This window comes from Condylura cristata, unplaced genomic scaffold (assembly GCF_000260355.1).
Source record: "Condylura cristata isolate star-nosed mole 26May11 unplaced genomic scaffold, ConCri1.0 scaffold00010, whole genome shotgun sequence".
NCBI classification, from domain to species: domain Eukaryota; kingdom Metazoa; phylum Chordata; class Mammalia; order Eulipotyphla; family Talpidae; genus Condylura; species Condylura cristata.
Window position 1 is genome coordinate 22,198,482 of NW_004567111.1, and position 27,272 is coordinate 22,225,753.

Genomic DNA, 27,272 nt, shown 5'->3' on the forward strand with positions numbered 1-27,272 from the left:
CATGGCAATGCTGGAGCCTACCTAAGGAGGGTGTGCAAAAGCATAGGTCCAGTGGGATAGGCCAGAGTTGAATATCCCCTCCCCAACGCCCTCCAAACGTCAACCTGTGACAAGAAGTTAGACTAGGAAAAGCAGCTATTAGAAAGGAATAGTGTGGGTGTGAAGAAGTTCATGGAGGTCTGAGATCCAGATTCACTTTGTGGTGATGTGGAACCGACATTTAGATTGTTTGATCTAACTTCTTTCCTCATGAGAAAGGCGTAGTCCATCCCTTAGCTTTTAATGGGTAGATATCCCTGTATTACTCTCTTTTGAAAAATAAACATTGGATGATCACAAGAAAAAGAAAACAAGTGGCACAATCAAATCAGATGCATTAAAAAAAAGACAAGACAGAAAAATAATTTAAAACTGGCTTAATGCATGCACTCAAAAAATATAAAGGAAGATAGTAGAGATATAAAAAAGTAGTAGCTTGGTGTAGAGAGTGGACAACTGAAAATATTGGATATACCAATACATTAATTGAGATAGTAGAATGATTAAATTAAAAATGAAATTAAATGAAAAAAGAGTGAGCTAGAAAATCAAGTGAAAATATTCATAAAGAGGCCTATTTTTTTTTTTTCATGTGCTCAGTGGCTCTCTGTATGTCTTCTTTTGAGAAGTCACTTTTTAGTTTTGTGCATTTTCTTTGATTAGTTTATTTGTTTTCTTGTTTTGTCTATTTACTTTTTCAGTTATTTTGTTAATTTTTTCTTTTTAATTTAGATAAGAGAACTCACAACATTTGTTGTAGGTGAGTTCTAGTGTTTGCAATCTCCTGTGGCTTCTGTTTTTCTGGGAGGGCCATTCTTTCTGAAATCCTTCTACCTGAAGAAGAGTCTTGTAGGGAATAGTATACTTGGCTTGCTTTTTTTTTTTTTATCTTTAAGCACTTAAAATACATCACTAAAAATTTTTACTTGTTTATAGCATTTCCTTAGAGAAATCTGATGAAAGCCTGTTTGGAGTATCTTTATAAGTTTGTCTCTCTGCCCCCACACCCTTGTACCTCCATAATTTTTCCCTGTCTTGAATCTTGGAAGTCTCACAGCTGTGTCTTGCTATAGGTCTCATTACATTTAGAAATAACCATGTGTTCTTTTAGCTTAATGTGATATATATTTATTTCCTACCCTACGTTTTTGAAATTTTCTATTTTTTCCTTTGAATAAGTTTTCTGTTAATTTCTCTCTCATCCCCTTCTAGAATACATTACTCTTGTTTTACCCTTCCAGATAATCCTTGAAGTGTTTCTTTATTTTTTTCCCTTCATATGTATTTTTTTCTTCCACCAGAATTATTTGTGATTACCACCTTCAAGTCTACTGATTTGATCTTCCATTTGGTCTATTCTGCTTTAATAGCTTTCTCCAGAATTTTGTATGCCCTCATTCTTTTTACATCCTGAATCTCTGTTATTTAAATCTTCAGTTCACTAATTTTATTCTCAATTGATTTGTTTTCTGAGTTTTCCTCCATTGTTTTGAATTTTTTTTAAAAAAAATTCATGGCAGATACTCTGTGGTTTGTTGACTTACTTTGTATTTTTCCCTCTGCTGCTTTGATTTCCCTATATATTTATTTAATCTCTGTAGCAATAATTTAGCTACTTATAATATTTCTACTTACCCAGAAAGTGGCACTGTGTTAGTTTTGTTTTCCCCAATTTTTATATGTTTGGCTTTTCTGGGCTACTGTAAGCCTGGAGATCTGATTTTATAGCTTTTAATTCATGTGATGGGCAGGGGCCTCAATAGGTCCAGTTACTGGTGGGAGTGTGCGTGTGTGTGTCTGGTAGGGGGGTGAAGTGGTGGTTGTGGTCTGACATCTGTTTATGGCTCTAAGGTCCAGACTTGAGTCGCTGTAGTGTGTGAGCTGTCAGATAGTCCCAAAAAGGTCCACACCAGCAGGGTTGTTAGGTAGGGAGTAGGTGAAGTATAGACCAATGCACTTGATCCTGTTTACACTGGGGACCATTTTTGCTTGGAACAACCCAGCTTCTCTTCCCATATCTCCCCTCAGTCAAGACTGTTTCCTTCCACATCATTCAGCTTCCCAAAATCCTTTCTTAAAGTGATTAACCAAATGCACTGCCAAGGTTTGTGCTGTAGTTTCCTGAATGGAACCACAATCTCCAGGCACTTCTATACTCCCACCTCTTGCTTAATGAAGAATAAATCTCAGTGTTTCTTCTGATGAAGTCTGTGTTGTTCTTTAATGTCCAAAGGTTTTCTAGTCTTCCTCAAAGCTACAGGACCATTCTGGGCTAACTTTCAGATTATTTTCCTGGGAGCAAAGCAAGGAACATCCTCTGATGCTTTCCTGCTCTGGTCTCTGTGACAGTTAACTTTATTTCTCAACTTAAGTGAATCATAGGGTGCCTATATATTTGGTCAAACATTTTTTCAGTGTATCTGTGTGGGTATTTTTGAAAGAGATTTACATTTAAATTTATAGGCTAAGTAGATTGCCCTTCCTAATGTGAGTAGATGTGATCCAATCAGTTGCAGTACTCAGTAAAATAAAAAGCTTGACCCTCCTGCCTGATTGAGTTAGGACATTGCTTTTATTTTTCTAGCCTTAGATGCAGGCTGAAACTTTGGCACTTCCTGAGTAGCAAACCTGCAGTTTTTGAATCAGAATCTTATACTTTCAGTTTCCCTTGTTCTCATATTTTTAGACTTGGACTTGACCTACACATTTTCTCAATACACACTCACACTCACACACAAGCACACACACACACATACATACACACACACTGTTGGGTCTATTTGTATGGAGAGCTTTAAATATCATAGCCGCTGAACTGCCTCTTAGAGCAGTTACTTTAGAATGTTTACAGTTATAAATCTTCTCTGTCTTTTGAGATGTAAAACCACCACTCCAAACTGTTTCTTGAAAGATCTGAGCACTGTCTCTTTAGGCAGACATTCAGGGAGATAACTAGTACTCTTTTCTACTCTCTATAGAAAGGTAGGTGCCTCATTTTCCTGGCTTCAGTTTGCACTATTGCTTTCTGTCATGAAGATAGAAGCTTGTTCTCTTACTTCTAAATGACAATTAATAAAGCGAGGTGGCCTACTCACATGGCCGAAACCCCTCCCCATTCTTTAGTACCTTCCATGAACAAACTGTGGCTTTTTGTTTCATTTTGAGTTCAGGGCATGCTAAACCTTCTTCCATATTACAGGTGGATTTACTAATTAAAACCTGTCCTCATTGCTTAAAATAGTATCTGACTTTGTTTATTTTGGAAAAACTAATGGAGAAAAGGTAAGAGTGTTTTTATGACTGGGGGTGGGATAGAAATTTTTAAACAATAACTGAAAAACTACAAAAAATAATATTTTGTTTTGATTACAAATCTGTTCAGTGAATAACAACATTAATATGGACAACATATAGGTAATAGACAAGGAGAAGATATTTGCAAGATCTAAACTAATATCTCAAATATGTAAGCAGAGCCTCATATAAAATTAAGTAAAAAATAGGAATAAGGACTCCATAGAGGTGGAAGATAAATATGTAAACACAAACGCCTGTTCACTATCAGAGAAATGTGAACTAAAATAAAAATGTGGAGACGTTTTATAGTTAAATCAACAAAAATAAGACATATTTAGATAGTGGTCAAATTGGTGAAGATGTAGGAAATTAGTACAATATTTTTGTAAATAGTTTAACTATATCAGTGCAATTAGTTATGGTATCGCCTTATGCAGGAGCCCACTACTGAGAAGACACATTTATAGCTCCATAAGGGAATAAGAACAGGTATGTTTATTGTAGCTGAACTGAAAGTAGCAGGATGTTGAAAGTTACTTGGATGATTGTCTCTGGTTAAGTAGATGTGTAACATGTTGTAAATACCTGGACTGTAACAGCCAGATGGAATGGGCTGGATGCACACACAGGAACATGACCAGTATTTACAAACATAGTTTTGAGTAAAATCTATCAAATGTTAATATCTGTAGTATATCATTTATGTAATGTAAGAATGATACATACACAAAATTCACTAAAATTGTTCAAATGTACATGTAAACAGAGTAAGCACCTCCCTATGTTTTGGATGTTAGCTAGCCAGAAAAGGGAGAGGTGAGGGATGGAGAAAAAAGAGAAAACTAAAAAGGTAAAGGACATAAAAGAAGGATCTTGTAAGGCTTCAGTTGATTGTAATCTGCAAATGATTAATTTACCACCATAACTGAGATCTGTTTGAAACCAAAAAAACATAGGGAAGTCTGTGCTCAAATTTTTGTGATCAACTTTTTAAATATATAATTTTATGTAGTTCTATCTTTATGCAGTTCCATATTTTCAGAATTGAGACAATTTTGACCTAAGAACCAATAATTTTATGCTCTTAATATCTCTAATTATTTTCATAAAACTGAAAAAGAGCCCTACTATAATGATGAATAATATGTATTACTTAGGATAGGATAGACATTGCTCTTAATAATTCACACACTTTATTTGATTTTATTCTCAAATCAGCCTCATAAGGTATATTTTATTATCTTTACTTTATAGATAAGGAAGCTGAGGCACTGAGAGGTTAAGTAGCTTGTTCAAGATTATCTAGGCAATGTTGAAAACACCAGTAGAATGAGTGGAATCTATGCCTTCTCTGTAGTTAGAAATGACACAACTAACCAGCACATGAGGTTGGCATCTGACTACCATAACTTCAAGTTTCTATGTTAAGTAGCAGGAAAATACTAGGAAGAGTGAGCAGATGGTGTTCCAGTTTGCTTCGTAGGTATTATTTTCTTCAAAATTTCTGTCATGCAGAGGTAAACCTTTATCTGGCTTCCAGATCATCCTTTTTATCAGCTTGTGGACTAGCTCTTCTACAGCTGTCTCCTCAACAAATTGTTGGATTAGGTTTCTTTGTTTCTTAAGTACCAGAAAATTTCAAGCATTGTTATTATATTCACTGATTACTTTTCCTACTTTTCTATGCTTCATTTCTTTGAGAAAATATTTAATATCAAATTTAATCTGTTTGTATCATCCATTCATCTGTCATTATTTGAACACTTTGGTGAATATTTCCCAAGTGAAGAGATAAGGTTGATTTCTTATAGACTGATGAGATATTGACACACTGAAATAATGGCATGATTTTTCTGACCCCAATGTAATAGGACATTTGTCTATTTTTTAAATGTATGCTTCCCTTGGAAATTTGAAAGGGAAAATTAAGTCAGTTTTTTAAGGCTAGAATAAAATAAAGAGCTAAAAAATAAATAATAAACAAACAAACACGGCAATCATTCCAGAGAGCCATAGAAGAATAGTAACAGTCACAGCAGTGTTAATGATGATGATGATGGCAGCTCGTCCCTCTGTGGCACTGTAATAAATGTCTAACATTACCTTTTACGTCATCTAAATAACACTGCAAACCCACATGGGAGGTGGAGTTTTTGAACCTGGCATTCACTTGGACTTCACTGTTGGTCAGGAAAGGCAGGTGTGTGGCTATTTCACTTAGTGGGAATCTAGGAAGCCTGGGACTCAGTATAGAAACCAGAGTATCAGAGAAAATAATTTAGGTGCAACAGAAAGATTGAAGCCTTATCAAGCTCCTGCCCACTGGAGATCAGAGTTCTCTAATTTACTTGTATAAAAGTCTTGGCGCTTCCCACACTTTGCCTTCTTCACCTCAACTCTCACCTAAACTGCAATTCTTAGGAATTGGTATCTGATGGAAAGATTGGTGCTTGTAACATAGAGTTAAGGCAAAAAAATTGTTTTGTTATATGTGTTGTAATTTAAAAGGTATTGACAAGATTTATGTTTTAGAAAAACATGAAAAGTAAAGTGATCTTAGCTTCCTTTCAATTGTCACTGTGGACAGAAAGATAAAACTTCATTTGGGGTGGGAGATGAAAATCTATTCTGCACATCCTGAGAAGAAAGATGTAAATTACTGTCTTGGGCATTTAGAGAAAGCGAGGCGATAGCTGTTATTCTAAGAGATACAAATTTGTACCCCTCCTGCCTACAAGTGACACCATGATTTGAAAATAAGAACACATGAAAATATTACCAATTCTTAATGTCAAAAGTGGTCCAGAAGGCAGAATGTGTGAATTGAGAATGTGGGACATTTGGAGCCTTTAGGGGAAGGGTAAATTGCTTTTGATGCAGCCGATTTCTCTCCCTAGGGGAAATCCTACCACATATTTGATTTTTAGCTGCAATGTGTTACTACATATTTATGCCCTTGAATATGTATTTATTACTGTTTTATGCAGCCCATTTTCATGACGTGAATTGTTTGTCTCTCTTAAGGGATATATATGTTTTTTCCCAAGATCATATCAAATGAGAAAAATATGGAAAATAACTTCATTTGAAGCAGAGGCAATTCTGTGCTATTGCAAATCAAACCCAAACAATTAAACACAACTAGAAAAAAATGAGAAAGTTTGTATGTATGACTTGTGATTAATTTCTTTGCCATTTTTTTCAGCTCATTTCTGTTCATGGTTATAAGCTCCTTTTTATAAATATCTCCTTATATACTGAAATAAATCTAAGCTTAAAAATGCTTTACAGATACAAGAATGCAAATATTGGTAATTTTGAACACTGTAGAGAGATGCTAACATAGCATTAATAAGGTTTACAGCACAGCTGCCTTCTTCTGGTCCCCAATAGTTTGGATCAATCATCAACTCCATATTATTATTTTGGCCTCTACCCTACTGTTGCAAGACTGAAGTAAGAGAGGAGTTTTTTTAACCACTCCATAGGGAAGGGAACTTCAAAATTTGTTGCAGACTATGAAGAGTCCACTATCTCCTCAGATGGGCAGTGAGGTGCCAACACGCATCTCCAACAGTGATGGGCGTAGTTATTTACCATGAAGCAGCGACTACGTTTTACGCACTGCTCCAATCTATCCCTTCATTTTCTTTTCCAACAATCAACATCTGTCATTGATTGTTGATTGCTCAGCTCCTAGTCTTTTGCCTGGTGTAACCAGAACTAAGCTTTAATCAACTGTCCCTAAGCCAAAGGTTTTAGATACTTGGGCTCGCAAACCTCAGAGCAAATAGCAACATCAGTGAGGCAGGTTCAGACATTTCTTTTCAGCAGTAGCAAGAGAGAGATCTAGCACATTCCTCATGTTAGTCAGAGACTGTTCAAAGGCTGCAAATTCTTGTCTTCCAGCTCTCCCCAGCTCTCTTTCTATTTAGTAGTTCTGGAAATCAGCAGTGCTGATTGATATCTGCACAGGAGTTTATATTCTCAAAAGGAACATAAAAGGTACCCAATAGAAACCACACTTAGCACAGTGTGAATATCTGAGCCTGAGTCCATCATTATGGAGTCCTGTGCACTTTGAGCATCAATGGTCAGACCCTCCAGTGCCGGTACTCTGAGTCAGAAGCAGTTCTTGTCAGCACCACTTTCCAGTAGGCTCCACACAGTGGTGGATTTGCTAGCTTCAGCAGGAGTTGGATGACAGGCATCTCCTGCTAAGACTTTGGTTCTCATGTGGATCCACTTTTTTAATACCTTAGTTTATATAACTAAGGGCCACCACACTCTGGGTGTAGGAAGTGAATCTGCGATTTGCTGGTCCCAACAATGTTCTCTAAGAAACCCTACAGTTATGACGCTGTCTTTCGCCAGTAATACAGGCCTTCCCTTAATTTCCCTTAATGTGACCTAACTGTATTTCTGTCTTGCAGCTACTATCTGCCTCATTTTCTACATGCTGTTCTTCTCAAATAGGCATTAGATTGATGGCTATCAATATTAGACTGCAAATGCAACCATATAGCACAAGTCTCAAGAGCCACAAAGGCTTTCACAAAGGAGTCAATGGATTATAGCACTGGTAGACATTCAGGTCCAAATCAACCATCAGATTTGAATTCACACTGAGGCTGGACTAGAGACCCTTGCCTTCTTTTAGCGTCCTCTGCCTCAGGGTGTAGAGACTGAGGTGTCTGGGCTGCTGGGTTGCTAATGTGTTTGTACCCATTGCTGCTCTTATGACTTATGTAACATCTCAGGTAGAAATGCCACAGCCCACTTTACCCATACTGGTGCTATATATCTTTTTGGGTTTCCAAACTTGTGTATAATTAACAGCTTACACTTATAAATTCACATGTTATTTTTGTTTCTACTTGGTCCAACCTATCTAAAGCTAGCCTAAGTGGTTGGATAGTACTGATGGGCATTCCTGCTTAACAGATCACTCTTAAAATATCCTCATGTATTCCCAATGGTGCTCCTATGGTCCACAGATATCAGGAGAAACATTGCATAGAGGAATAGACATTTTTTTTTATAAGCTGTCAAGAACTGAAGGATCTGAGATGTTGCCTGATTTGAAACTAACAAATAAGTCTGGCACAGCTTTATGGATGCTGGGAGAAGACTTGAAACTCATTGGTGAGAGACAAAGGACATTATTACTCACAGCAAACATCTGTTTATTTGTCCTGATTAAATTGAGTTCTAGTTCCTAGAAGGTGACTTTAAGAGACACAGATGACACATTGGAGAGGAACAGGCAATGGATTGTGTTGGAGAAGAGGAACTACAGGCTTAGGGAAACCAAATACTTTATAACTTAGAGTAAACTATGCCTAGTCTTTGCTCTAGAAAGCAGTGGTATCTAACACTGCTGAACAGATAATGAGACCTGCCCTTTGCCTCATAGGGAGACACTACCTGAACCTCCAAAAGTTGCTTATTTTAACAACATCCTGGAAAAGATAGCTTGGAGCACAGTGACATTAATCTCAAGTTGTATAGAAATGTGTGAGATTGCTGTGAATAAAACCTAAAATTCACTACAAATTTGGAAGAAAGCCCATTCTCATGAGAAATTAAAGAAGAAAAGAAAGAAATTCCTAAAGGATAAAATAGAACTTAAATCAAGAGTAGTTAAAAATACAATAGGGTTCAAAGTTGCAGTAATAGGCTGGATATGTCTAGGTGTCTAGATGGGAATAGTTAAAAATACTGCATCATACACTGAAAGTTCACTAAGAGTAGATTTTAGGTGTTCTTAACATAGTCCCACAACTGAAAAATGGTAAATATGTGAGGAAATAGGTATTTTTATTAACTTGAACATATTTTACCATGTGTGTGTGTACGTACATACATGTGCCATGTATATACACACATGTATACATATGTATACACACACACCTCAACACACTTCTGTGCAACTGAAATATATTGGTTTTTGACTAAAATATTTTTAAATATGTAAAAAAAGATGCAAACATGAAAAATAAAAGAAATTTTACAACAAGAAATCTGAAGATAATTAAAATTCAAAGACATTGTGAGAGATTTTAGCATACATCTCATAACTTATCAGATCAAGAAAACAAAATACAGATTCTAAATTATTTGAATGATTTAATTTATAAATAAAAATGTATTTCTTGAAAATGCTCACTATACTTCCTTTCAAACATGATTACATAGCTACACAAACTTTCCACCTCTGTATCAAAACGGTAATGTAAAAAATCCATCAGTTCTAAATCTTAAATTTAACATTCTGTGAACATTGTATAAGGAAAATATATATTAATAATAAGATATTAAATCTTCCTCCTCAAACCATTTAAAAATTTAAAAAGGATCTACTGGAAAACTCTTGAGATTAAGAAGAAATCAAAATATCAATTATAACTAAAGAGATTGTCCCATATTGAGAATGATGGAAGGCAGTTTAGATAATAGTCAGAAAGAAATTTGTAATCTCCAAATACATTTCCTAGATTAATATGTACTAAAAAATTGTGTCTCAAACTTTCAGTTCAATAGGTAAGAAACAATAAAAATAAATGAGAAAAGTAAGGACCGTGAGGGCAGGGGCCCAGAGAGAGGAGGGAAGGACACAAGGGAATATAGTGATGGATCACAGCTCATGTGGTGGGAGAACCTTGGGGACTACAGTGATATAAGAATATTTTAAAATTAATATAAAATTAAATGAGCAAAAAAAAAAAAAAGAGAAAAGTAAAAGTGAAACATGAGCTATAGGTGAAAGCAGAATTTTATAAGAAAAAGTAAACTTAGATGACCAATAAAACTTATTCTGCAGAAAGGCAAAATTGATTAGCCTTTGGCCTGAATTTCTGGAAAAAGGGTGAAAAGAGTACTATAATTTTTTAAAAGACAATCACACTTACAACTGTATTTCAGCGGATTTGAAAATCTAGGTGAGGGACTCCCTGGTGGTACAAGGGGTGAAGAAAGCACAGAACTATGAGGCTGTCTGCAGGCACCACAGCACAAGTTAGTTCAATCCCAACTAGGGAGGTGACCCACATAGCCCAGCAGACGTCTCCTGTCTCACCCCCTGTTCCCCTCAGCAGAGTATTTCAGTTAACCCCGCCTATTCTGTTCTCCACTTTGTCCCTAGTGAATGCCATATGCCTCTGGCCTGTACCTCAGTTCTTGTATACCTAAATAAATAAAAGTCTTAAAAAAAATCTAGGTGAGGGCCCTCCCTAGTGGTGCAACGGGCTAAGGCACAGCATTAAGAAGCTAAAGCCACTTCAGCATGAATCAATCCCTGCTCCGGAGGTGACCCACATGGCCGACAGACCTCTCCTGACCCTGCCGCTGCTCCCCTCAGCAGTATACTTCGTCAGTCTGCCTCTTCTGCTCCCCACTCTGTCTCTGGTGAAGCCTCTCACCGTCCCTTGCACCTCTGGCCTTTACCCCAGCTCTGTATGCATAAATAAATCAATCTTAAAAAAAAATCTAGGTGAAATGAAAGATTTCCTAGATATATAGATTCAGAAGAGTCAAGAAACCCCATATAGGTCAACAATCAAAGAGGAAATTGAGAAAGGAGATAATTTCTAGCAAATGTACCATGCTTAGATAATTTAACAGACAAGTTGTGCCAAATCTTCTTCCAATATTTCGGCTCTTTCATAAATAGAGAAAAACTGGCAGCTTCCCAAAGTCAATTGAGGGCATGTACAACCCTGCTATCAATGCCAGACATGGTTTGAGAGGAAACCTGGAAATGCAATAGCAATCTAAACTATAAAAGTCAATGGAAAATTCCTAAATATAATATTAACAAGTGGAAATCACCCACATATAAAAAAGACTAATACATTAATGAGTCAAGATTATTTTAGCATTCAAAAATGCTTACATATTGATGTATTTATTAATATAGGTGGCTACACTAATATTTTAAGAAACAAAAAATGTGAGCATTCTGATTGATAATAAGAAGAAAAATAAAATTGGGGGTGGGAATCAATTTACATATGAAAATAAATCAATATGTAAATAACTTACAAATGTAGCAACAGCATAAAACTTCTCTATAAAGATAAGTTGAATGGAATTATGTAAGTAAAGCCTTACTGGTAAGAAACCTAGCAATTGGGATGTCGTAATATAATACAAAATAACTTTCTTTTCTGAGGTATTTACATAAAAATTCAAAGATTCTACTTGTACAGTTTGGTGAGTTTTAACTAAAGAATATACACATGTAGCCTATACCCAATCAAGCCATAGGACATTTCTAGCACTCCAGTTTACTCAGCAAATTTTCCACATAACCCTGAGTTCGAATTCTTCAATGGAGCAAGTGTCCTGTTATCTTTTTTTTTTTAAAAAGATTTATTTATTTGTGCATACAGAACTGGGGTACAGGCCAGAGGCTCAGGAGTGGTGAGAGGATTCACCAGAGACAGAGTGGGGAGCAAAACAGGCAGATCGACGAAGTACACTGCTGAGGGGAGCAGCGGGTGGGTCAGGAGAGGTCTGCCGTGCCATGTGGTCACCTCCGGGGCAGGCAGGAATCGAACTCATGGGGAAGTGGCTTTAGCTTCTCAGGGCTGTGCTTTAACCTGCTGCACCACCAGGGAGGTCCCAATATCCTGTTATCTTAATAATTAAAATTGCCTGTCCTAGACTTCTACAAAAAAGAAAAGAAAAGAAAGAAAGAAAGAAAGAAAGAAAAGAAAAGAACGAAAGAAAGAAAGAAAGAAAGAAAGAAAGAGAGAGAGAAAGAAAGAAAGAAAGAAAAGAAAGAAAGAAAAAAATCTTACAATATCTGCTGTGTTGTATTTGGTTTCACCAGTCACCTAGTGCTTTGAGATTCACCCTTACTGATGCATGTGTCAATCATTTGTATTTTTTATTTCTGAGTAATATTCCACTGTACAAATATTCTTTATTTTTCTATTGAAAGATATTTAGGTTGTCCTAGTTTGGGGGTTGTTTTAATGGATTTTCTTTAGTCTATTTTTTGGATATCTTTGTAGCCTTATAAATAAGACTTACACTGGGATATGCTGAAAATATAAGGGGCCAGGTTTCCTTTGTGGAGACAAAACTTGTTTCACATGTAAAAAGAAGAAAATGATATTCTAAGAAATGCAAATAACTAAGCAACCAACCATACTTTTCTTAAAGCATAAATTACTTTATTAGCCAACCACTGATGATCAAAATGATGACAACCCATAATAGCAATAGGCAACCCATTATTCCTTCTAATCTTTGCTTATTCATCTGTGTATCAAGAGGAAAAGTAACAGTGAATTATTTTGGTACAACTTTTCCCATTGTGGTAAGAACACATTACACCTACATGTATAAACTATGAAATACTAAATGTGTCATTCAGTTGATTTCACTATAAATTCCATATTTTCACTTAAAATTAGCATTGCACAAAATGAGGGAGAATGTTAAAATTCATACTAATAATGTAAATTTAAAAATTTCATTACTTAGAATATTAAATAGTTAATGCAATTCCATGACAAATTGAGAGACTCCTATAATCTAAGGGAAAACTTCTTATATTATAGTGCATTTATTAGCACTTCTTTCTGCCTAGAAAAAGGGCCTTTCTCCATTTTCATTTTGCATTGACTTGTACAGATTATATACTAACCTTACTCAGAATATACAGTATATAGTGTAAGAAATAAAATAAGACTATTGCCTTCTTCATTGTAGGGTTCTCCCAGATATTTTAGGGAATCTCTGGGGATTTTTGCAAATGGGAAAGAAACAAGTTCTCTCTACTGGCTTAGCTTTGAGTTGCTGTCTGTCAGAGGCTATCATCGCTGCTACTCCTCATGTGGTTTATGAAAAGGCGACTTCACTGATGCATCCAATGGGCCCCACTGAGCTTCGCCAGGGGCCACTCTAAGATCTCCCAGTGAGTCCTTGTCGTTAATCAATTTGCCCACAAGCCACTTATGCAATGCAATTTCACTGATCCAACTTGACAAAGTGTAATTTGATTAAAATTCAGCCAGCTGCTCAGCACAACAATTTGTTTCCGACAATGTTTTGGTTGAAAATGAATAATCTATAGTTTTTGTAAATTTTAATTCATTTCCAGTGAATAAACAGTCAAAGAAGATTGACTGAAAATGAATTAGAAATCACATCACAAAGGATAAAGACACTCCCCCAATTGTGGAAAAAAGAAAAGAAAATTATTAAGATGAATAAAAGTGTGGCAAGACCAGTTTATTGTGCTTTAAATATCCTAATTAGTCCCACCCCACCCTTCAAAAAAAAGGAAAGAAAACAGCACAATATCAACTTGTGAGTGTGGAACATCTATTTTACTTTCAGTTTAATGCTTTCTGTAATATTGTTTCTGTTTGATTCCTGTGGCCTGTCCTAGAATAGGGGGTATGAACTGCCTCTCCATGGTGACTGTCACTCTGGACACTGAAATAGTTCTATATTTGTGCACTGGAACACCATGATTTTGCTGCCATTAGTGTCTATGACTCACTTTCTCATGAGGGGGGCCCAGTGCAGCAAACTGACTGGTTTCAGATAGCATTCCATGCCCCAATTCTTCTCATCACTGCCTCTTTTGAAAATGTATCGTCATTTAAGCACATGCCAAAAAATCAGCTTCCACTGTCAGGACAGAACAAAAAAAGCAAACCCTGATGTTTATCAGGGCATAACAAATAGAAATGCATAGCACAGTCACATCTCTACTCCGAGCCCACCAGTGCCACAAATAGCTCAGATACTACTTCAGTGTCACTAAGGAATTAGGAGTGACCTATGAATAATGCGACACCCTATGAAAACCTTTACTGAGGACTTTACATGAAGGATAATGACCTTACTAATCTTTCTGGTATATTCCCCACACCTGTTCTACTTTATATATTATGCCTGCCTTAGCACATTTTCTCTTTCATAGTCCCAAGGATTTGTCTGGACCACATTGTGCTACTGCTGATGCATGTGTTAGGTGATCTTTTCTCAGAAAGCCAAATACCCAGAGTCAAAACAGCAAGAGATGTAGGTCAGCTGGGTAAAATGTTTCAAGCATTTTTTTTTCTGATGTTGCACTTGTAATGTATTTATATGTTCATTTGTTCAATCTTATTAAAGATATTTACTTAGTTGCTGAGGATTGAAGGGGATATTATCCATGGCCACTTTCTTTAAGCAGCATGTATTTATGGGGCTAGCCAGATCATTGCCCAATTTTGCAGGACAGGGAACTGAGTGCCTTCATTAAGGTGCAAGAATATGCTTTTGAAGCACAGGACTAGCACATCCAAATCTCAGCTGATGGGGCCAGGGAAGAGAAGTTTCCACTGAGTAAATGAAAAGTCAGGAGAATCTTGAAGGATGAGTAGATTTCGCTAGCAATAATGTAAACAAAAAGACATTTCAGGCAAAATAAGTAAAAGCAGAATTTGCAGAGATTCAGAGTAGGGTAAAGCAATATGGCATATTTGGAAGTTGGGGGGAGTCTGTCACAGTGTAGCTGGAACATGCAATGTGGAAGTCAAAGAGGCAGCAGTTACAATGGTGGGATGGTTAAGCTCTTGAAGGGACTTGCATCTTATCTACAGGAAACTTGAAAAGGTTTCAAGTACAGGATATCACTGATGAGGATTATATGTTGTAAACATCATTCAGGCCAGAGCATAGAGGAGAACAGGTTGATAATATATAGACTCAATGGAAAAGTCATGAGGTCAAGAAAGGTTGGGCTAGAAATGTTGAAGAACAAACAGTAACAACAGGTATGGTGAAGAAGACAGGTTTCAGAGAAGTAAAAAAGAATGGGATTTACTGGGCACTATATATATCTGTGTGCTAACAGCAAGAGCGGGAGTTCTCCCCTGGAGACCTATTGGATTTCCCTAAAATGGGGAAGGAATGAGACTCAGGAAAATAGCTTATTTTAGGAATGCTGTTATTTGGAACATAATTAGTATACAGGAAAATGCACCCTTTTACATTATAGAGTTCTATGAATTTTCACAGGTAAATGTAAACATTCATATAATTGCTGTAAAAATGAAAATGGAGACTATTTCCATCATCCCAAAATATCCCCTTTGGTTGCTTTATTGTGAAGCCCTTTCCAGCACCCCTCCTTACTCCCTAAAGAACCACTGCTTTCTGCCCCCAAAGTTTTTCATTTTCTAAAATGTCTGATAAATGGAATCATATACTGTACATATTTTAAAATCTGTTTTTTTAAACTTAGTATAATGCTTTTGAGATTCATGTTATTGCATGCAATCTGTAGTTGGTTCATTTTATTGATAAATAGTATTGTGTTCTGTGGGTTTACCAGTTTGTTATCTATTCACCAGTGGGTGGGTGGACATTAATGTTATTTCCAGCTTTGGGAGATTATTAATAAAACTGTCATGAGCATTCACATGCAAGTGTGTAAATTTCTCTGTGGTGGAATTATTGAGTCATATTGTAAATGAATATTTAGCTTCATAACAAACTGCCAAAATGTTTTCTAGCACTTTCGTAGGGTTATTAGAAAAAAAAATAGCCATTCTAAAACTGGTGCAGAGATACGATATTGTGGCTTTAATTTGAATTTTCCTGTTGATTAATGACAGTGTCTTTCCTGTATCTATTTGACATTCATATATCTTTGTGAAGTTTCCATAAAATACTTTGACCATTTATTTTTATTGAGTTGTTTGTTTTCTTCTTATTGTGCTTATGTATTTATAAATATATTCAGGGTACAAATCCTTTGGCAGATATATGATTTGCAAGTATTTTCTTCCAATCTATGCTTATATTCTCATTTCCTTTGCAGTATCTTTTGGGGAGCTGAAGGTTTTAATTTTGATGAGGTAAAATTTAGCAATTGTTTGTTTTATACATTGAGTTTTTGTAAATGTATCAAAGGTCTCTTTGTCTTCCTGACATTTACTTAGGTTTTTCATCTAGGTCTATGATCACTTTGATGGACTTTTGGATATGGTACAAAATATGGCCTGAAGTTAATTTAAAATAATTTATAAATTGATATCTAATTTTTCAGGTCCCCGTTTTGGTGGTGGGTGTGGTGTAGTAACACACATCTAAAGAGGTATTGGCCTACACCTCTGAATAATATGCAATGTTGTAAACTAACATTACCTGAATTAAAAAAAGAGGAACTATCTTCATTAAATAGCCTTTAGATCTTTGTTAAGAATCCTTTGACTGTTGTATGTTTGTAAATGTTACCTCATTTTCTCTTTGTATATTAAAAGCTGTTGGGTTTAAGTATTTTTCCATATTGATTTAAAAAAAATTAAGATTGATTTACTTATAGATACAAAAACAAGGGTATAGGCCAGAGGTACAGGGGGGAGGAGTGACAGGGATTTATCAGAGACAGAGTGGGGAGGAAATTGGCAGATCTACTAAAATACACTGCAGAAGGGAGCAGCGGGAGTGTCAGGAGACCATGACTGCACCATGTGGGTCACCTCCATGGCTGGGGAAGGAACTTATGCAGTGGCTGTGGATAGCTTCATAGTGCTGAGACTTAACCCCTTGCTTGCACCATCAGGGAGGGCCCTCATATTGATTTTTTAAGCTACTTTAACAATGCTTTATATTTAAGAAACACTCCCCAAATGTTGGAAGTGGCAGAAAACGACTTTAAGAACATCAGGAACTGAGTTTGAATCTTACAACTTGCATTCATTAGTGTGATTTTTGATCCATTACATATTTTATTTACATTTAAATTTCTAAATTTTTAAGAGTCAAATATTTAGTTCATTGAATGTTACCAATGTGAAATAACAACAGATAAAAGATTTGGCATTTGATACTGTGATCTCTACCGTGAAGTAGGTGTTCCATAAAGATAGTTATTTGTGTAATTAAAATCAATTTAAGGAAGATGAATGTGAAAAAGTAGATATTGAATTATGTGAACTCAGTTAATTTTGCATGTTTCCCAAAGAATATTAAGACTTCCAGTCACCTATGAAATAGCAGCTGCTTTCAATTATGTACTAATTTGAATAAACCAACATCCACTCAGGGAGGTTGTATGAGATGGAGGAAAGACCCAGCAGGCACATAGCGATCTTTCCATCCCGGCTGAAACTCTCAGCAGCTCTGCTCGTGGGCCAAGAGGACCAGTGATTTTCTTCCGATTTCGGACTTCAGAGCAGTTTTGTTTCTCCAGATGTGTGTGAAATACATGTTGCTGTTCTGAAAGCCTGTGTGGGTAGCGGGAAGGTTTCTTCATGGCCCTCAGGGGTGTCCCACTCCTGTCCACTGCTGTCCAACTTCCCATCAGATTTCCTTCCCTCTCCCTAGATGAACGTAAAAATTATGAGACCTGGTCTAAAAATATCTGGAGTTAAACAGAAGGCTTTTGTTTCACAACAGAATCTGTAACAGTAGCTACTCTGACTACTTTGTATTCTAAGACCTTCATCCTTCCCTGGACTGCGGAGGTCAGGCGGTGTGACATACCGAACTGGGGCGCTGCACCTTAGCATGACCGACGTGTGGTCCCCAGATGATTTGGGGGCATCATTAACACAATTTTCTCACCTGTCCATCTTGTGGGCTTTTCCCTTCTACTGAATACAAAGTTCACGAAATTTTAGGTTCAGACACAAAATTTATGGGTGAGCATTTCAAGGCTGGACAGTTTTACTAGGAGAGGAATCTAAACAGATGGCTTTCCCTAAAAAAAAAAGCAAATCTACTGGCTGAACTTGGCTTGTGCCTTGGCTGAATGTACTGGCCATCCAGGCACTCAGAATCCCTGGAGAGGACTCCCGAACAGCGGGTCGCCAGCGGCTGTGTGGCCCGCCTCGGACGCAGGACCACTTCTCAGTGGAAGAATAAACAGCACCATTTCTTGGGGCTCTCTCGGGGATAGGGTTAGGATTGGATCTCTTAAAATATTCGTGACTCACTTTTTATTTTTCTGTCTTAAAGCTCATAAATCACACCTAAGCATGTTCTAAAAGAAATATATACACAAAAGAAAAGTCTTTATTCGGTAAAGACACAATAAATTCTGCTAGAGATTACCTAACCTGGTTTTTCAGTTAGTCTTGAATGAGCTCTAGTACATTTCACTCTGACTGTAGCTAACATTCTTTGGCTACAACCCTCGCTCTGCTCCGCTCCTCCCCCACTGAGGAATTACCTTCTTGGGGGTTCTCCCTTGCCATCCTCCACCCCATAATGATCATCATCAAATGCTTTTCTGTTTGTAATGTACCGACAGCACCAGCTTCACAGATGTGCGACCTGTGCATCTGTAAAGTGCTCACATTTAGAAGGGCCTCAAACTTGTTTCAGTGTTCAGCTGCTGCTGTCTTAAGTTTATATATATGTAAATATCTTTATATATGTTATATATATATATATATATATATATATATATGTATATGTATGTATAACAAAGAGGCTGTACTTCCTTTTTGCATTGGGTTTTATCCCCGTCAGCATTCCTGGTCAGCATTCTGGATTGCAAACTTAAGCAGAGGAGTCCTTTGGCAGGATATTAGCAGCTCAGGGTTAATGGCAGCTCTCCAGAGCCAATCTTGGAAACTGCAGGGAACTACTGGGCACTTCAAACCCTAGTGCACATCCTTTCACAAGAATGGGTGCTGGGCTCTGTGGTCTCAGTGCTAAGTACAGGTGCCATTGCCACAGCTACTAAGGAAGAAGTATCAGCTGTGCCTGCTTCCTTGTGCCACTTGCTCCCAACTTATGGTCTTCCTTGGAACATCTGGTTTGCTGAGATAGGTGGTTGTTTCTGGCCTATGTAAATTGGGGTGAGAGAAAATTAACAGGCTCTTCCATATTTGTATTGAGAATAGATCCGCCAACGAGCAGGATCACAGTGACTTTCCTTAAACTGTGACCAGAAGCCAGGTCACATTACAGTAGCCAGAACACTATTCCAAAAGGGACACATGACCCCTGCACCATACTTCTAAAAATTGCACTTTTGGCTTCTTTAAACATTGGATCAATCTTTCTGTGTTCTTTACTATATTGTTTTTATAAGTCTTTTGAGGATGTTGCTTCCAGGCTACCCTACCTTAATTTTCACTCTTATATTTGTTCTGTGTGAACATTTTTACCCACATGGCTAATGACTGAACTCTCTGAGATCAGTATACCTATGTTTCATGGTAGCCACCTCTCTTAGAATGTTTATATATAACACTGAAATTAGAAATAATTTTTAAGGTGTTAATTCAAATAAGCCTAATTCAGTGATTGCCTAGAACTACTACCAAAAAATGTCTAATAGCAACTTCCTGAAAATGAAAGTATTTTGGTATCCAATGTGAGACCAAAAATCTTTATTCTAATTATTAATCTATGGAATGGAGTTTAAATATTGAGAAAACTAATTGGGTATGTTTGTTTTTGACATTCCCCAGGGTGGTATTTCAGGGGAAATGCAAACATTTTAACTATTCAGCTGAGAGCTTTTGTTTGTTTAAATATTTCTTCTAGATACATGTGATACAGTAGAGTATATATTTTTAAAAATTATTGTAGAATTTCAGTTCTTATTCCATTGACTATTCACCTATTGAATCTTTGATAAAGCCCTTTAATTTGCACATCAAGAAATCCATGCACTATCAGGTTCAAAGGAGAGTTAGGTGGGCCTGAATACACTTTACATAAGTCAAGGCAGAGGCCATCTTGCTTTCATCCACCATTGTTCACGATCATATTAAATTTTACTGGGACCTGTCTTAAGACTGTATAGTCACCTTTGTAAAAAGTACATGAAAAAAGAAAGACAGATGAAGGTGCAAGAGAGGACAGTACAGAAAGAGAAAATACACCAAAGTTAAGACACCATCTCTGTTATCCACTCACTTTCTCTCATCTTGTCTTAGCTCCTGAAGCATGAACCGTGAGCAGGAAAGGTGATGAGGCTTCAGTGTGGCACATACTAACAAGCACCCCTTATCTCCCCTGCCCTCCATACTGTTATTGAAGTTGATGTATCCTAGAGCATGCTTTCTCCAGGTTGTCTGATCAGCTAAAATTTAATGTTGACACTATTATCAAAATTAACTATTTCTACTGCTGTCTAATCTATTCATTTTTAAGTACTGCTAGCCAATTTAAATGCCTCCTTATGGGGCCCTCCCTGGTGGCGCAGCGGGTTAAAGCACAGCACTGAGAATCTAAAGACGCTTCCGCATGAGTTCGATTCCCGCCTGCCCCGGAGGTGACCACATGGCGTGGCAGACCTCTCCTGACCCGCCCGCTGCTCCCCTCAGCAGTGTACTTCGTTGATCTGCCTGTTCTGTTCCCCACTCTGTCTCTGGTGAAGCCTCTCACCGCCCCTGAGCCTCTGGCCTGTACCCCAGTTCTGTATGCACAAATAAATAAATCTTAAAAAAAAAAATGCCTCCTTATGAACAGCTTTTATTTTCACAGTATGTATTTTTAATCTATTCATATATACCTATTTAAAAGCATCACCAATAAATACTTTGTTTTATGCAACATTTTGGATATTAAGTGATAATTTAAAATGTTACAGGGAGTTTTATTAATACAGGAATAATTAAATATGGAACTGCTACATACCGACAGTTATGGGAAATACAAATTACAAGGGCATTTAAAAGAGAAAAACACATATGTATTCATAACACAAAGGCTCATATTTCTGAATTGTATTTATTTTTATTTGTCTCAGGATATACTTCTCCTTACTAAGGCAAGCTCAAAAACAGAACTGGAATGAGAAAAAATGAGAGTGAGACAGCTCAGCTACACAGTTCCTCTTTAAATGGTATCTGTATCTTAGTAATTTCCAAAGTTAAAATTTTAGATCTGTGTTCCATGGGGTGTCAGGATCCTCACTGGTGAAATGCTTGTCATTTCTTCATTGATCTGAAAATCAGGCGAACTAAGGTTTATTAAGAATGAAAGTGCCAATATTAATAGGGGCATATGTAAATTTGTAGCTCAGCATTTATTCATTTTTCCCTTGCTGTGGTTTTCAGAATAACATCAAATATTGGAAGTAGATTTTAGAGAGATGCTTCCTAAGTGTCTGTTCTTCTAAGTTCTCTTATTTCTTTCCACATAATGTTATGCCAGTGTCAATTTATCTTTTCATCGCATTAGGTTTCTCAGGACCTGTTGTCTTTACTTGTTTTATCATCTATAATCCTTGGAAATTTCCTTGGGATGTAGTGTATTTCTGCATCATGTCCATGTACTTTCCAAATGGCAACTGCATTCCATGAGTTCTACAGCTTTTTTCCCATAGATTCTTGTTCAAAACCATGGTGCTTCAGCACAAAACCACACCCTGCATTTAACTGCTGTCGAATTCTACAGTCACCACCTGTCCGCAGTTGACTTTCCTTTAATATCTTCTCATTGCCAGTAGAATGGTCTTATACTCAAATAATCATCATTTCATTTCTCTGATTCAAATTATCCTATGACAGTCAGCTAATTATCTTCAGGATAAGATCCAAAATCCTTAGTATGACCTATAGGTCTGACAACCTCTCCCTTCTTGACTCAGAGCATTCCCCTGGCCCAGGACTTTTGTGACCAGTTTATTTCAGCAGTATAACAGTACCCATACCTTTAAGTCACACTAACTGTGGCTGGTCTATTTAGGAAACTCATGTAAAGAAAGAACTTTCCCTCCTGTTGCTCATCTGTGTGCTCACTGATCAACACTCACCTCATGTTTTTACCACTTCTCTGAAAACCTTTGCTGTCTCCCCCCCAGTTTTTCGTGTTCTTATCCTGTAGCCAATTCCTTTATCCCTATTATGCTGTACACAGTTTTTGATCAGAGTGCAGATGGCATTTGTTTGCATTTTAGTTCTTGCCCGTGTCATTACATAGGAATACATGCATTGTTGTTGAAAACTTTGAAGCAGATATTTTAAAATAAGATATAATTCATTCCTAAGAAATAACCAATATGAAAATATCCACCTCATTTGTCTTTACTATATTCACAAAGTTGCACACTCATTGTTACTAATTCAGAATATTTTTATTGCCTAAAACTTAATGCCATACCTATTAATAGTCCATCCCTGGTCTTCCCTTGCACCCAGACTTAGAAACCAATAGTATTCATTTATTCACTCTGGGATTTGCTTATTCTGGACATTTCCTATAAATATAATAGTGTAAAATGGGTTCTTTTATGTCTGGCTTCCTTTACTCAGGTTTCATGTTACAGCATGTGTCAATACGTCATGCCTCTAGATGGCTGAGGAATGTCCAACTAGGAATAGGTGTGGCACATTCAAGACAGAGGTTGCCTGTGGGGAAGAGGGAGAGGATTCTAATAAGGGAGACACATTTCTGGGGTGAAAATGATGAATAATTTCTTAACCTGAGAAATGGTTATGTGAGTACTCTGTGTCTATTTGTTCAACTATAAATATAGGTTTTATGTATATTTTATGATCATCTTATATTTTATTACAATCCAGTTTTTAAATTGTTATCAGGAAAATCTCATTGGTAGGATTACAGATTAGAGTTTTTTTTTTTTTTTTTTTTGCTCGTATATAGAGGTTAGTTTTCTACAATAAAGAAATGTTACTTTAAAATAATCTTTCCCCAAAGATATTTATAATAGTGATAATTATGGGGTAAAAGTCACCCCATACTACATGATTATATAGTGATTAGTACTTTGTTGACTTTAGTAATTTCTTGATATTAATTTCTTGATGAAGGCAATTCAGGAAACTTTCTCATCAAGCTTTAGGAAAAATAGCAACAACATTCATACACTGATAGAAAAAGGAACTATCTTGATAAGATTATTATTAGATGAATGAGAAGCCTTGGGTGGAGTCTCTATTGAATAGTCATGAATTTTACTTTGTTTTAAAATATAAATGGTCTTTATTAACTAGTTTAAAGTTTTTTGAGCTGTGATCTTTTTTTTTTTTTGAAGATTTATTTATTTATGCATACAGAACTGGGGTACAAACCAGAGGTTCAAGGGTGGTGAGAGGATTCACCAGAGACAGAGTGGGGAACAGAACAGGCAGATTGACAGAGTACACTGCTGAGGGGAGCCATGTGGTCACCTCCACGGCCAGGGAGCAAACTCGTACTGAAATGGCTGCGCTCATTTGTAGTGCTATGCTTTAACCTGCTGTGCCACCAGGGAGGGTCGAACTGTGACTTTCTAATATAAAAGCAAACAACACAATAAATAGGTAAAATATTTACATTTAACCATGAATTATCAAAAAAAAATTTGTAACACACTGTGTAATTGACAGTCTTGCAGAATGTTATTTTCTATGCCATCAAGATCTGTAATGATTTTAGCATCAAGAAGCCAGCACTTCTTCTCATGAGTATTTGTTCCAAGTAGATGAGAGAGTAAGATGCAGACTTTGTGTCTTCCCACAGGAAGATTAGTTGTGCTGTGTTTCTCCTGTCCTAAAACTAGGGCACTAGAGAAAGGTTGTCCAGTATTTACACTGCACAAAATTGTCAAGTAGCTGTAAAATCTAGTTGACGCTCCACTAATCTAGGACTGTACCTTGTTCTAGCACTGTCCTGTCTCAAGGATAATGGATTTTATTCTCTTTCTGAAAGCGCCACATGTTTCTTTTTACCTTGTAGGGAGACACCTGCTTAAATTGTACACCAAGGATCCTATAATGTAATATCAGCTATGCATGTGACTCTGTCTGGGTAAACAGCTGAGCAGAGTTGTCTTGCACTGAGATAGTTCACTGAGTTTGAATAAAAATAAAGTACTAAAAAATATTATTACACCACTGGGAGCCACAGAAAGGCATTTGTAGAACTAATAAGTAGAGAGTTGGTGTGAGTCAGTTAAGTTCAAGCCAGGTCTCTTGACCCTTTGGGCCAATATTGTCTCTACTGTGTTAGCTTCTTATTGGTGTAATAACAAATTACCAACGATTGTGACTTCAAAATGAACACATTTAATGTTATAGTTCTCGAGATTTGAATTCTAAAATCAGTATCACAGAACCAAAATATAGGTGCCACAGTGCTGTGCTCTTTCTAGAGGCCTGAGGAGAATCCATTTTTCTGGCATTTTCCATACTATAGAGCTGTAGTCTTTGCCTTTTTGTCTTCTGTCTAGATTAATTGGACATCCTCCCAGTATAGATATTTTTCCCAAAACTTTTTCTTCTGTACCATTTTTGCAAGGGTATGAATGCATGTGTGTATTTTATAGGAAACAGACTTTCTTTATTTGCATTCAGTAAGAAAATTAATTTTGGTCACATACCATCTTAAATAAATTCTTGGCTGCTTATTCCATCTTCAAAGCCAGCAACATAGCATCTTGCTTCACTCCTTGCATTGCTTTCTTCTCTAGAGATAAATCTTCCTCTGCCTCTCTCTTACAAGAATACCTCTCATTATATTTGGGGCCGCCCAAATAATCCATATTGTTTAATCTGTTTCCCAGTACTTAATCCTGTCTGCAAATTCTGCTTTGCCATATAAGACCATTCTTAAGGTTGGGGGATCAAAACCTGGGCATTACAGCAGGGAGAGGGACATTATTCTGTCTACCACATGTGCCATGCGCCCAGCCAATCAAGTAGCATGGGTGAGCCCATGAAGTGTTGGAGAACATATGGTTTTAGGGTAATTACATGTAAGATATCTGTGGAGTTAATTGTAAGGAATGATAACCAAAATGCTTTAAAAGAATGTGTTCAAAATATCTCTTAAAAATGAAAAAATAGGACCCTTGCTGGTGGCCAGGTTAAAGCGCAGCACTGTGAAGCTATCTGAGCCACTGGGAGCCACAGAAAGGCATTTGTTCAATCCCCAGTCAGGGAGCTGACTCTCATGGTGTGGCAGACCTTTCCCCAGCCACCCCCTTAGCAGTGTATTTCAGTCAATTCCACCTTTTCTGTTTCCCATTGTCTCTGGTGAATCCTCTCACTACCACCACCCCGTAACTCTGGCTTGTACCCCAGTCCTTGTATGCATAAATAAAAAATGAATCTTTAAAAAATGGAAGAATAGTAGAAGGAAGTATCCAGTCAAGAGGCCTCTAGATTCTACTGAGTGGTTAGATCGTATTTGGTTAACCAATAATTATCCGTGGGAACAAGGATTTTTTTAGTCTTAAAAATGAGGGAGCTGCATTTGTAACCTTGAAGTCTCCTTCAGGACCTAATATTTGTGCATGTGTTTATGACTATAGCACATTACTGTATGCCTGTCATGTGTATGAACCGATGATCTTGCAAATTATGAAGCTGTAAAGAGGGAAAGTTTAGTGATACCATTACTCCATAAGTTTATCTTAAAAAGACACTGAAAAATACAAGTGGCGGGAAATACACAGACACACACATACACAAACACATTAAACAGTATATGAACATTCAAATAAGAATTCTTGTAAATTATTTTCCAAGAAAGAGATGGAATAAACTGTCAAGAAATAAAAAAGAGGGAGAAACTTTTTCTAGTTAAGACATATTCTTGGTTTTTATGTTAAGAGGAAAGAGGATGGCTGCTTATTTATTTATTTATTTTTTAGGGTAGTAGGGTTTCCAATAATTGGTGAGGAGTTTTAATTTAAGTATTAGAGAAAATTCAAGAGAAAAGATTGCACTACTATATTTAAAAATGGATAGAACTTAAATACACTATCTAAATATGTGGGAAAGCAATCTTCTTTCCTGAAAAATGACAACTAAATCCTATGTATTTTGCTTGGGTACAAAAAGGAGAATGTTTATACCTGGAGTAAGGTTTTTATAGATAGACTTTTCTCCTATGAATCTATTTGATGTTAATGGTTTGCTCCAGCAGCTCAACAGGGGAATTATTTTCCCTGCATCCCAACACAGGAGACATGTCTCTTGCTCCAAGACCATTGCTCTTCCCACTTGTGAATTTCTTGATTTTTGTGTGACGTGCTCTTCAAGTCCATTTGAGGAGGAACCTAGGGGGAAAAAAAATAGCTCCATTTATCAGAGACTTCCTTAAAAACAAAAGACACATGCACTGTATTGATGTTTACTGAACATGCCTTTGTTATATTCCATTAAGTTTCACACCAGCTTAAAGAGTCAAATGTTTAATGTCCATGAAAAGCATATCTGTTGAATCTATCATTTTGAACAGTATACATATTTCATCTCTCCTAGTTAAAATTTTTCCTGTTTTTAAAATGGTCACATTATTCAGAACAACCCCCTCGGAAAAAAAAAAAAATCTCCCAATACACCAGAAAAAAGGATCGAAGAAATTTCATTGCAAATGAGACCATGACACCAGTGATTTAGATGGGCTAACATGTTCTGGGTTTCAGCAATAAGATAACAGCTCCCTTGGCTTCTGCTCTTGGAAAGGTTTGAAACTATTCTGGCAGCTCCCTGGCATGATTTAAGGCAGTGATTCTGGCATGCTGTTCCTACTAAAGCAGAGATGAGCGCAGTGGGGGGAACTTGGGAAAGGCTTGTTTGCCATGGGTAGAATGCTGTGGAGAAATTCAAAGGGCTATTTAAACTTGTTGATGACTGAGGATTTCAGGGTTTGGTGACTGCAAGTTAGAAATGTTTGTGGCAGCCTAGAGCAAACATTGGAGGCAACTAGAAAATTTTAACTGAGAAAATCTTTGACGAAGTGCTCTGTTCTGAAAGTCAAACTGGTTGAGGGTGCTGAGTAATGTGACTGGGTGTACGAGACGCAAAGTGAGTGCTTCTAATGTAGGATGTCACTAGATGTCACTCTGGATTTCATTATTTGGTAGTCTGGAAATTTCAGCAGCTTTGCCATTTTGCTACCGGTGGCTCTCGCAGAACTGGAGACAATGTGAAATGTGCATGAATAACAGGGAACTGCTGACTGAATGTCAATTTTCAAGTGTGTGACTCCTATTGATCATTCATTAT